This window comes from Notechis scutatus, chromosome 3, assembly GCF_049901735.1.
Source record: "Notechis scutatus isolate UNSWTSFEM ecotype Mainland chromosome 3, rNotScu1.2, whole genome shotgun sequence".
In the NCBI taxonomy this organism is placed as follows: Eukaryota; Metazoa; Chordata; class Lepidosauria; order Squamata; family Elapidae; genus Notechis; species Notechis scutatus.
Window position 1 is genome coordinate 111205472 of NC_142011.1, and position 12771 is coordinate 111218242.

The window sequence follows — 12771 nt, forward strand, 5'->3', positions numbered from 1 at the left end:
GAAGAGGGGGGAAGGGGGCGATTCCCAAAAATCTTGTGCTGACCCGGTTCGTCTGTCAAATTTTAAAAGTCAATGCGGCCCCCGAGCGAAAAAGTTTGCCCACCCCTGTTCTATGGCATCATAGGATTGAGAAGGAGAGGCTAATTGTGAAATAGAAATCCATGTTTGTTCTCCAAAAGACACATACTCTTCCAAATGAGAAAAAATTTCTAGCTATAAAATAAATTGAATAGATTTATATAAGTAGAAATTCAAAATTTTGCAAAAGAGTAGCAATGTTAATGAAAATATATTCTACTTTCACAGTTCAACAGGGACATTAAATTTTACAATTCTAGCAATAAAATATTGAAAAAGCAGAACTTTTGACAGAACTTTTTCAAAATAACACAAAAGAGCCAGTGAAGTAAAAGCAAATTCATTTCCAATTCTAACTTCAGTTCTACATGGTGAAGATCTGTAATAATACCTGCACAACGTGGAGTTTGTGTCCAATGGTTCTTCGAACATGTAATGGAAGGACTTCCAAGAAGAGCATAACCTGGGTTGCATCGATAGTACACCTTCTCTCGGGGCAAATACTTTGCCTTTATTTCACTAGTAATCTGACCATTTGGAATTTCAGAGGGAGAAGAACATCTTACATCTAAAATGGAAATAAAAATGGTCCCATTCAAATAAAATGCACTTGGTTTTCCTAAAGCAAATGTCTGAAAACATACTCCCACGTTTGAAACCAAACCTGTCAACACACACCATATAACACAGAAAATACAAGAGTGATGCTGCAGGCTTGAGGCTGCTTCCCTTTGAGGTGAGGAGAGTGTGAGGCTACAGACAGAGGAAACTCCTCTTCCTCCTACAGCACTTGTTTCTACTCATCTTGAAGAAATGAAACCAGGTGCTTTCAATCAATGCTGTGCTGATATTTCATCAGCCATAGATTAATGGTAGTGTTGTGTTTGTGTAAATAATTTTCTCTGAAACTTCTTTTGTATGATGATTGTTAACTTGGAGGATGGAAGAACCTGTATCCTCTAATTTTGTTTGTAAAAGCTAAAGAAGAATACAATGTGGATACATATTTGGTAATTGTGTATTAGAGCAATTCTGAAATGTTGTATTAAAAACTGGATATCCTGCAAGAAATTTAAATCCTTCTATGAACTACATGCAGAAAAGAAGCTGTCTAATGAACCTCTCTGCATGATGAACTATTCTGGACTTTTCCCTTCCAATCCAATCCAATCATGGAGCATGCAACTGTAATCCTCTACCCTAGGCTGTGAGGGAGATGGTCACAATAACCTTTGCTGATGTTTAGAAACCATCAGATTTGGGTGAGACAGAACAGATTAATATAAAGGTTACTTAATCTGCTCTGTTTTACTATTTTTACAGCTGATTATACTGAGGATGATGTATTTGGTTTTTATACTCTATATAAGCAGCTAACAGTTTCTAGATTGTGATTGGGTAAAAGTGGAGGAAAAATAAATAAGCAAAACAAGCTTGATTATTCAAGGTAGGCAAGGCAACCATAAGTGCTATTTCCAGACATAAAAATTGCATTAATCTAAAAGGTATCCCTCATGCTGGATAGGTATCCCTAAAAGGTATCCCTCATGACCTCACATAGACTGAGCTTCTTTCATTACATGTTCAAAGAACCATTGGACACAAACTCCACGTTGTGCAGGTATTATTACAGATCAGATGATATATAGAATGTTTTACATTGAGGAATTCATTTGATAAAGCAATTAAAGTTTCGCTTAGGAATTCTATGTTGCAATAGGGAAAAATGATTAGAAATCTATGTAAATGGATTCCCCTCCCCACTTTTCCTTTTGTTCCTCAACTGTTATCAGTCATGAACTAAAACACCTAATATACACAAACATCTTTTAAGTAAAACAATGTTAAATGTTTAAAGGAAAGAAGAAAACATTGTATGTTTAAGGTATTGCAATTTAAGAGCTGACCAGATGTGGCTGATGCAGTTGAGGATGAATCAGCATAGTATTCTTTAAGAGTGGGGATGGGTTTTACCCCTTTAAGAGGTGTTTATATGAAGGCAGCCATTAGAGGGTGTGTCCTCTCTCCTTGTGTCTAGTATTCATTACAGAACTTCTCTGTGCAGAGTTAAGGAAAAGAAAGATTGCTTGTAAGGTATTTTGCCTACCACATATATTTCTGTATATAACTGTTGTATATAAACCACTGTTAAAAGTCACTGTGTGCTGTCTTTTGCTCCTGGGTTGTCTCATAATGGTAGTCATGCTGCAAATGCTCTGACAGGTTATGGGCCCAGTATAGAGAAAAGGTCAGAGTAACTTCATGTCAACATAGTATGATAGACTTGCAGGGCCGGCGCATTGTGCAACAAGGTCACATAGTGTAATAAGATTGGGACTGAGTTAGGGACTGCTGTCCTCACTGTGAGTTGTGGTGGGACGGGGGGTGCATGAAGGGAGGCTCAGCCAATCTCATTGTACACATGTTGTACTTTGACAATAAAGGTAATCATAATTGGAGAGCCTAGAGAGAAGAGAAATCCAATGGCAATGTTAATGAAAACATATTTTCCTATCACAGTTCAACAGGAACATTACATTTTATAATTCTAGCAATACAATATTGAAAAAGTCTGACAGAACCTTTTCAAAATAACATGAAAGAGCCAGTGAAGTAAAGGCAAATTCATTTCCAATTCTATCTTCATCTCTGCATAGTGGAGATCTGCATAGAAATACCTGTACAACGTGGTGTATGTGTCCAACGTTTCCTCAAACATGTAATGAAAGGAGTTCCAAGAAGAGCATAACCTGGGTTGCATCGATAGTACACCTTCTCCCGGGGCATATACTTTGCCTTTATTTCACTAGTAATCTGACCGTTTGGAATTTCAGAGGGAGAAGAACACCTTATATCTAAAAGGGAAATAAAAAATGGTCCCATTCAAATAAAATGCAGCTAAATGGTTCAGATAAAATCCATTTAGTTTTCCCAAAGCAAACTTCTCTAAACATGCTTTCACTTTTAAAACAAAAACTGACAGCACATATCATATGGCATAGAAAATATAAGGGTGGCCCTGCAAGGTCTGCTTCCCTTTGAGGCAGGGGTGGGATTTTGCCAGTTTGGACCAGTTGGACCAAACATGGCCTGAAACTGATGGCAAAACTCAGCGTAATTGTCCAACACCTAGTTGGGCTGGGTCAGCAGAGGCGTCGCCCAACGTGCTGCAGAGCCTGACAACAAACTAATCAAAAACCCCACCTTATCCCGGTCAGTGGGAAAGTCCTCAGGCCAAAGGCTCATGTAAAGCTGGCACTGCCCAAAAAATGCTGGAAATTGGGCCAGTGAATTATCAAATTTATCTGGCACTGCCACTGGGCATTTTCGGCATGGCCGGGCAGCTTGCATTTGTGCCACCTGTGCAGTCAAAAGAGCCGCTTGCTGGGTTAATTGGGCAATCTCTGCTCTGAGCTGATCCATGGTCACCCCACAAAAAGCAAAAATAAGTTGAAGGGGTGGCAGGAGTCAAAATGTGATAACCCATAGTCTCTCAAAATAACCCAAAACATATATTAAAGTCTGGTAAGGCCTTCAACTTAACTTCACTGTTTTAATAGGCACAGTTTAAAGTCACAAAAGTAAATAATGAGGCAAACAGAAAACCAAAACAAACCGCATTGATGAGAGTTCCGAAGCAAGCCAAGATAACTAATCATAAACTCCAGGAAAATAATTGAGAAAAGTCCCACGTCATTATTAGATTCTGCCAAAACGTTGCTACAACTTTAAAAGCACAACTATAATGACGTGGGAAAATACCCGAACAAAGCTGAATACCATACATGTAAGTACCCACGAAAACTTAAGAAAACAAATATCAGACCTCTACGGGGAGGAAATAAACAGCCAGACCAAAACCTATGAGAAGCTGGAAGTTAAAAGAGCAGGAATACTATGTGACCTCAAATTCCTACACAGCTGCAGAGACAACAATGCAACACCAACCTGCTTCAAATTAACATTTCATCACAGCACAGCAGCTACTAAACGTATCCTGAAAAGAACTGAAATGGTTCTACTCAGGAACGAGCTCCACAGAAAGAGATTCCAATTGGATCAGTTAAACAAAGATTTGCTAACACTACACCTGGAATTGAGCAGCAAAATCCACCCTCTACTTTGGGACAAGATAAAACAACTTACAACTTGGAGAGCTGAATCTGAAACCACTTACAAAAATGACAAACTCTTGAAGAAACTAAAGAAATTAGAACATGACAAGAAAGCCCCCAACAACTCACAACAACACCTGAAACAATTAGTATATAACGTTTCCAACAGAGAACTCACCAAAACAGAAACAGATGTCCTAACCAATGGATTCAATTATGCTATAGCACCCCAAAAAATCCCCACAGAATCCATCATATGTGCAGTAGAATCCAGCCTAACTAAATTAAATACAGATGAAGCTGATAGAATAAGACACCAAGTTACTAACATCCTATGTACAAGCAAACCACCCAAAAGCAACTTGCACAAAGAGGAACTAAAAGCCCTGCAAGTCCTAAAGAACAACAGCAGCATAATCATACTTCCAGCAGATAAAGGTAATGCCACAGTAGTAATGGATAGAAAAGACTACGAAACAAAATTGACAGACCTACTCCAAGACTCCACATACAAACCCATAAACACAGACCCAACCACATATCTGGAAAAAAAATAACCAAGAAGAAAATTATAACCAGCCACATGAGCAAAGAGATCCAACAGACGATCATCCCAAGAGAAAAATCTTCCAGATGCCCCAAACTATAGGGCCTCCCAAAAATACACAAAGAATGTATACCTCTCAGACCCATAGTCAGCTCCAGAGGAGCACCACTACAAAACTTAGCTAAACACTTACCAAAGCAGCTACAGCCCCATGCTGAAGCAGCAGCTTCACATGTACAAAACTCATACTACTTCTTGGAAATGATCAAAGATCTACACATGGAACAAGAAGATCTGCTTGTAAGTTTCGACGTGGTTTCACTATTCACTCAAGTCCCGATAAAAGAAACTCTTGAAATCATCAAAAATAAATACCAACCAGCTAAACACCTCATGCAACTAGCAGAACACTGCTTAACCAACACATATTTCATATATCATATTTCATATATTTCATATATGAAAATCTCCATTCTTTCCCCACCCCACTGACCTGCTTTCCAGCTCCGTTCTCCTGTGCAGGGCAACCAAAGAACCTGCTTTCCAGCTCCGTTCTCCTGTGCAGGGCAACCAAAGAACTACTACAAGATGGCGACGCCCAACTAGGAAGGTGAAGACCTCGCTCCTGAAGCATTACCTCCCTATAAAGCCATCACCTGCACCAGAAACCACTTTTAAAGATGCTGTTACATCAGTAACCGTGAGTAAACCTGAGCCCAAAAAACAAGCCCAAAAACGCTAGATTCTGAAGCCGGTGGAGACCATATATTCCTGCTAACAGATCCGGAGCCCTCCTCCCCAGAGAAACAAAGCCCTCTCCTTCACTTGAGCCTGCCTACAGAGAGCAAATAACCTACCTTCATTTGAATCCTCACACAGCTGATAGAAGTTGTCTTCCACGCCAGACAATGCATTTCTTTTAATATCCCCCATGCAGTTTTCACTTCTGTTAGCTGGCAGAAAAAGAAATAAACAAGGAGGGAGGAAAAAGCCCTGAGGCTCGTACTGAAGAGGGCCCCTCCATCCGAACTAAGAAGAGACTTGGCATGGCTAGATCAAAGCTGTGGCTGAAGTAAAAGGAAAGGGAGCGATCTTGCAACAGCGTGCTTAATCCTGGTGGAAAATCACTCCAATTTCTGCAGTGGAATTTTCCTTGGAAAGTGGAACTCTAAGGAGGAAAATAGCTGCGATTAACGATCCGGAGTTACTACCAGATTTAATTGGAAGTAAAGGACAGATCGGATAAGTTAACCCAAGCCACGTGACTGTATTTTTTTTTCTACTACTCAACTTGAAGAGCTTTTAAGAAAGTTTTACACTATTTCAAAAACCCTTTGAGCATCGTGGTTACAACTACAGAGTAATAGCAATCTACTATTACAAAGAGCAACAAATTCCTCTCAGTCAACAACAGCATTAACCCTTTCCTTGCAGACTCTTAATACTACCTCATTACTTTAATCAAACACTGATTAACTCATTACCTCAAAACTTACAACTTTTCTACCTCAGCACCTATATCAACGGTTAGATAATCAATTTCTATAAAATATTTTATTAATGGTTCAATTGATTTATTGTCCTAATTGATTAGTGTGACTAGAGTGTTTAGTGCAAATAGTGTGATTACTGACTAGTTGAAAAGATCAAGATTCATGTAATTTAATTGAATAGTAAAATCAATGATTTAGTGAATTTAAATGAACAGTGTGATTAATGATTAGTGTAATTAATTGATTAGTGTTTAGAGTAATTAATTGATTAGGCTGATTGATTAATTAATTGATTAATTAATTGAAAATAAATTAATTGATTAGTGATTAGAGTAATTAATTGATTAGGCTGATTGTTGCTCAGGAATATTATCTGACTAGAGAGATTACTGCAATTGATTGTTTGATGTGCTATATAGATTACCCAAAATTGTTCCTTTAATTAATTCAATCAACGTACTATCTTAACAAACCTACCATGCCAAAAAAGAAAGTCCAATGTCAAACCACAACCTAAAGAGAAGATAATCCCCACCAATGAACCACAAGACTCCTGCACATGCCTTAAATGCTACAAAAATCTAAAGGATAATGAAAACTCCATCAAATGTTCTCTGTGTAAAAAATACGCTCATCATGACTGCTTGGGATTACCTGAGCAAATGATTCAATACTCTAGAATCATCCAATGAGTTTCCATATCTCTGCAAATCATGCAGACCCAAACTGGATCTGTCTGAAAGAGTTGATACCATCGAAACCATTGAAACATCCCTTAACACCATAGTAGCATCCCTGGACGCCGTAAAAGAAAGAATATCCAACCTTGAAAAAAAAGACACAACGCAAAAACCTGAACATCCAATAGCTACAAACCACATCTCTACCCAACAACCACAACCCAATCCAAAACCCAATCCACAAATAAACACAACCCAGACAAATATTGATATCCCAATCCTCATCAGAAAAGCCGTTGAGCGTGAACGGAAATGTCCAAACGCCATCTTATTTGGTCTAGAGGACATCAATGACAATAATGACATCACAACTGTCCGAAACATCATCAGTGATTATCAAGCATCAACCATCTCCGCTGATGAAATACTTGACATTTCCCGCATTGACCGAGAGTTCAAAAACAGAGACGGCTCTGTAGGCCCCACGCTTGTGCAGGGTCATCTGCAAAAATGAATCAAGCAAACGTAAATTCATTTACACTATAAATTCACTCGCCAAAACCAACACCAATCATAAGAACCTCCGTTGTCGCCCTGACCTAACCATACAGCAACGTGCCCGCTCCCGTGTACTCCGCACTGAACTCAAAAACGCCTAGACAATGGAGAGAAGGACCTGTACATTGACTACCATGCTGACTGTATCAAAAGTAAGCCACACAACCCGCAACTCAGCTTTAACCTCAACCACAACCCTACCCTCAACCGATCCACCATCACCCAAGACTAGGCATGCACGCCCCTAACTACCTCAATTCCAACTACTACTGGCCTTAAATGCAAACTACTCAATGCAAGAAGCCTCGTGAATAAAATACCTGAATTTTTCCTCCTACTAAATATGGCTAAATTCGACATTATATTTGTCTGTGAAACATGGCTCAATGCATCTCTCCCCGACTCCATTACCACAGTAAGGGACTATCATGTTTACCGATCAGATCGTGAAATTAGTAGAGGAGGTGGTGTTGCTATCTTCTATAAAAAGTCCTTACATCTAAAAAATATCCAAGTTACCCAGGAGCTTGCTCTTCCTGAGACCATCATCTGTGAACTATCCTTAAATATCACAATTCGATTCTTACTATGTTACAGAGCACCTGATTATGACATCGAACATGTAAACAAGCTAAATACATTACTAACATGGGCTGCATCCTGCCCATACCCTTTTATCTTTCTTGGTGATTTCAATCTACCTCATATTGACTGGACCCTAAATGAATGTACAACTGAAATCATACACACAACCTTCTACAATGCTATTACAAATCTGGGACTGGAACAACTAGTAACCAACAACACTAGACTAAACAACTGCCTCGATCTCATCTTCTGCAATAGTTTGAATTTAATTTACTGAATACAAACTAAAGAACCCTTTTCCAGCAGTGACCACAATATGATTGACTTTTGTCTCAACATACGCCCACACAAAAATCACCACAATGATGTAATCCCCAATTGTAACTTCAAAAAGGAAACTATGATCTTATAGACAACGATCTCTCATCCCTTGATTGGCAATCTCTATTCACTGGATGCAATACTGTTGAAGACCATTACAACATATTTTTACTTGAAGTCAAAAGAGTCATCAAACTATATGTACCAACAACAACTCCCAAAACAAAACAAAAAGCAGATTACCCATAACAATAAGGAAACTTCAATCCAAAAAGAGATCACTCTGGCGGAAAAACAAATCTGGTCACGCTACAATTTCAAAAGCCGATACAAAAATTTATGCCACCAGATAAAGACCGAATGCACCAATTATCACATTAAACAAGAGGAAAACCTTCTAAGCACCAATTCCACCCGTGCTTTTTACAATTTTGTAAACAACAAACTAAAAGACTCAAGGTCCATCCCACCCTTGATAGGACCTGATGGTAAAGACTGCAACGATTTCACCATTAAAGCCAACCTCTTTAACACATTCTTCGCTCAGTATTTGTAAACAGCAACGGATCATGCCCAGTATTTCCTAGCCGCACCACAGATAACAACAATGATCTAATACATATCGATTTTACAGAAGACAATGTTGAAAAAGCACTACGCAATCTAAAACCATCTCTATCTATTGGACCGATGGAATATGTGCCTACTTTTAAAAAGCTATCCACTGCCATAGCCAAACCTCTAAGCATAATCTTTGAAAAATCTTTCAGGACCAGCTCCTTGCCTAACCTATGGTCACAAGCCACAGTCATCCCCATCTTCAAAAAGGGAGACCCAAGCCTAGTTGAAAATTACAGACCAATCTCCTTATGCTGCGTCACCTGTAAAGTCATGGAATCAATTATTAACCAATCCATCATCCTCCACTTAGAGACAAACAACCTACTCTCCAATAAACAATTTGGTTTCAGAAAAACTATCCTGTAATCTGCAACTCTTACACTGCAAAAACATATGGACGACACAACTCGACCAGGGCAAAGCAATAGACGCAATCTACATAGACTTCTGTAAAGCCTTTGATTCAGTGGTACACGACAAACTACTCCTAAAAATAAAATCCTATGGTATCTCTGGACAACTGAATAACTGGATAGAAGCATTCCTGGCAAACAGACAACAAATGGTCAAAATTGGGAGCGTCCTATCAAATTCTGTACCTGTCAATAGTGGTGTCCCCAAGGCAGTGTTCTAGGACCAACTCTCTTCATACTCTATATAAATGACCTCTGTGATCATATTAAGAGCAATTGCATTCTTTTCGCTGATGATGTAAAGCTGTTCAATACCACAGACAATACTGCTACCCTACAAAAAGATCTTGACTATGTATCAGAATGGTCAAACAAATGGCAACTTCAAATCTCAACAAATAAATGCTCTGTCTTACATATTGGCAAAAAAATCAGAAAATAAAATACAAGCTGAATAGTCAAGATCTTGTTGATGACCCAAGCTCTGTAAAGGACCTTGGAATACTCACCTCTAATGATCTAAGTGCTAGAGCCCACTGCAACTACATAGCCAAAAAGGCATTAAGAGTTGTTAACCTAATCCTACGTAGCTTTTTCTCTGGTAATATCACACTACTAACCAGAGCATACAAAACATTTGCTAGACCAATACTCGAATACAGTTCATCAGTCTGGAACCCACATTACATATCTGATATTAGCACAATTGAGAAAGTCCAGAAATATTTCACAAGAAGAGTTCTCCACTCCTCTACTCATTGTAGAATACCTTATGCCACCAGACTTGAAATTCTAGAACTAGAAAACCTTGAATTACGCTCCTTCGGTCTGATTTAAGCATGGTATATAAAATCATACATTGCAATGTCCTACCTGTCAATGAATACTTCAGCTTCAACCATAACAACACAAGAGCACACAATAGATACAAACTCAAAGTTAACCGCACCAAACTTGATTGCAGGAAATACGACTTCAGCAATAGAGTGGTCAATGTCTGGAATACTCTACCTGACTCTGTAGTTTCTTCCCAAACCCCAAAAACTTTAACCTTAGACTGTCTACTATTGACCTCACCCCTTTCCTAAGAGGTCTGTAGGGGGCGTGCATAAGCGCACCAACGTGCCTACCGCTCCCTGTCCTATTGTTTCTCTTATTCTTCTTTTATTTTTCTTATATGTACCCATTTCATGTATTCACAACTATGTATACACTTATACTTATTATCTTGTAAACAATTGGCAAATCAAATAAATAAAAATAAAATAAAATAAATAAATATACAAAGGACAAAGATACAAGCAAATTGAAGGAGCCCTTGTGGATCACCACTGTCACCCATCATTGCAAACCTGTTCATGGAAGAATTCAAATCCAGAGCCCTAGCTAATGCCACCCACAAACCCAAACTATGGTTAAGATACATCGATGACACATTTGTGATTTGGCCCATGGAAAACCTAAAAAATTTCCTAACACACCTAAACAGCACACACCCCAAAATCAAGTTCACCATGGCAATGGAAACAAACAAACAACTACCATTCCTAGATGTATTAATCTACAAAAAAACAGATGGCACACTAGGACACACCATATACCAGAAGAAAACACACACCAAACTCTACCTCAACGCCCAATCCCACCACCACCCAGCACAGATAAACTCCGTACAAAACACTAATCGCCAGAACCAAATGCCTGGCAGACAAGACACACATAAAGACTGAACTATGCACCCTGACTAAAGTACTGACAGCTAACGGCTTCCACAAAAGCAAAATCACCGGCTTGATCCACAAAAACACACTGAGACATAATGGAGACCTAGAAGATGAACAGACCTATGGAATAGCTGTCCTGCCCTACATAAGAGGTACTACAGACAAAATCAGTAAGATACTATACAGGCATCACATCAAGACTGCCTTCAAAGCAGACAGAAAAATAGCAGCCATCCTAAGAAACCCCAAACATAAAATTGACCTGGAAAACCAAGGCATATATGGAAGTCCCCGGTGCATCATGCCCTGCCACATACATTGGACAGACCAATAGAAGAATAAGTACCCGCCTGGATGAACATAAAAATGCAGTCAAAAAGCTGGAACACACTTCCTCACTAGTCCAACACATGAAAGCAACAGGTCATAGTATCGACTTCAATGGCACCAAAACCCTAGCCACTATAGAAAACATCAGCCACAGAATTATCAGAGAAGCCATAGAGATTGAAAAAGACCTGAAAGCATGAATAGAAGAGATGATTCCACCAGACTGTCAATTATTTGGAAGCCTGCACTCACAAACAAAAAATCTCCACACCACAAGCCAGGCAAACACCTGGGCACAAACAGATCCCCTCTGATACCTCCAGCTCAAACACACCCCAACCAGGCACCCAGATGAAACCTAGCTTCCTAATAAATGATAGCCATCCATTTACTTGGATCCAAGCTGCACTAAAAGCCTCCAATACAGGAACACAATGTTGCCAGCCAATCAAGACACAAAAAGCCACAAAACAGACAGAAGATATTAGGAAACACCAATCAAGCAGAACACAGCAAACTCCAAGACCAATAAACACAGACCAAGACTCCCAAACCAATCAGGATGAAGAAAAAACCATTCTGGCACAGCAGTAGGCTAGCCCCAAATTTAAAACTGAAACGGCTTTGAAAGTCTGACTCACAGACGAACACTACACAGAAGCTCTGATGATGGCAGATGAGATTCTGCCAAAACGTTGCTACAACTTTAAAAGCACAACTATAATGACATGGGAAAATACCCAAACAAAGCTGAATATCATACATATAAATACCCACGTGAAAACTTAAGAAAACAAATGTATATACATAGACATATACATATATATATGTAGACAAAATATATTGGAAATGTATTTGAGAGTACCTGTATTAAGAGAAAGTTAAAGAAAATGATGTATCAGTTTAAAGAAAAACTCTCTGTGTTGAAAAGGATATTTTTCAGTAAGGTCAAAATATTTGAAATAATACAATGAATTTTGTAAATAAAAATGGTGACAGTTCACAAAGATTTCTAGGTGTAAAACAGAAATACACATTATTTACAATGCAAGGAAGATAAAGCAGGAAAGGATTTTATTCAAAGAGGATATTACTTTTTGGAATTTGTAGTTTATATTTCACACCCACTTTTCCCGCCTCCTTCCCTTAATTTCCTTTTCTTTTTCTTCTGTTGTTTGTATTTTATATAATAAAATAAAACCTTTAGTATGATATAAATTATGAGTCCGTTGCCAAGCATCTGAATTTTGATCAAGTGACCAGAGGCTGCCATGGTTGTAAGTGGAAACATGATTTCTTTTTC

The 12771-nt window shown here is 38.7% G+C and overlaps 1 long non-coding RNA gene across 1 annotated transcript in view; it reads left to right on the plus strand.

Annotated features, from left to right (window-relative positions):
• The first annotated feature begins 1646 nt into the window (after positions 1-1646).
• Positions 1647-12771, plus strand: part of LOC113432145 (uncharacterized) — an 18628-nt gene continuing 7503 nt past the window's right edge. The window contains exon 1 of the long non-coding RNA XR_015749097.1: positions 1647-1699. This is a non-coding gene — a long non-coding RNA (uncharacterized LOC113432145). The remainder of the gene's footprint in view (positions 1700-12771) is intronic.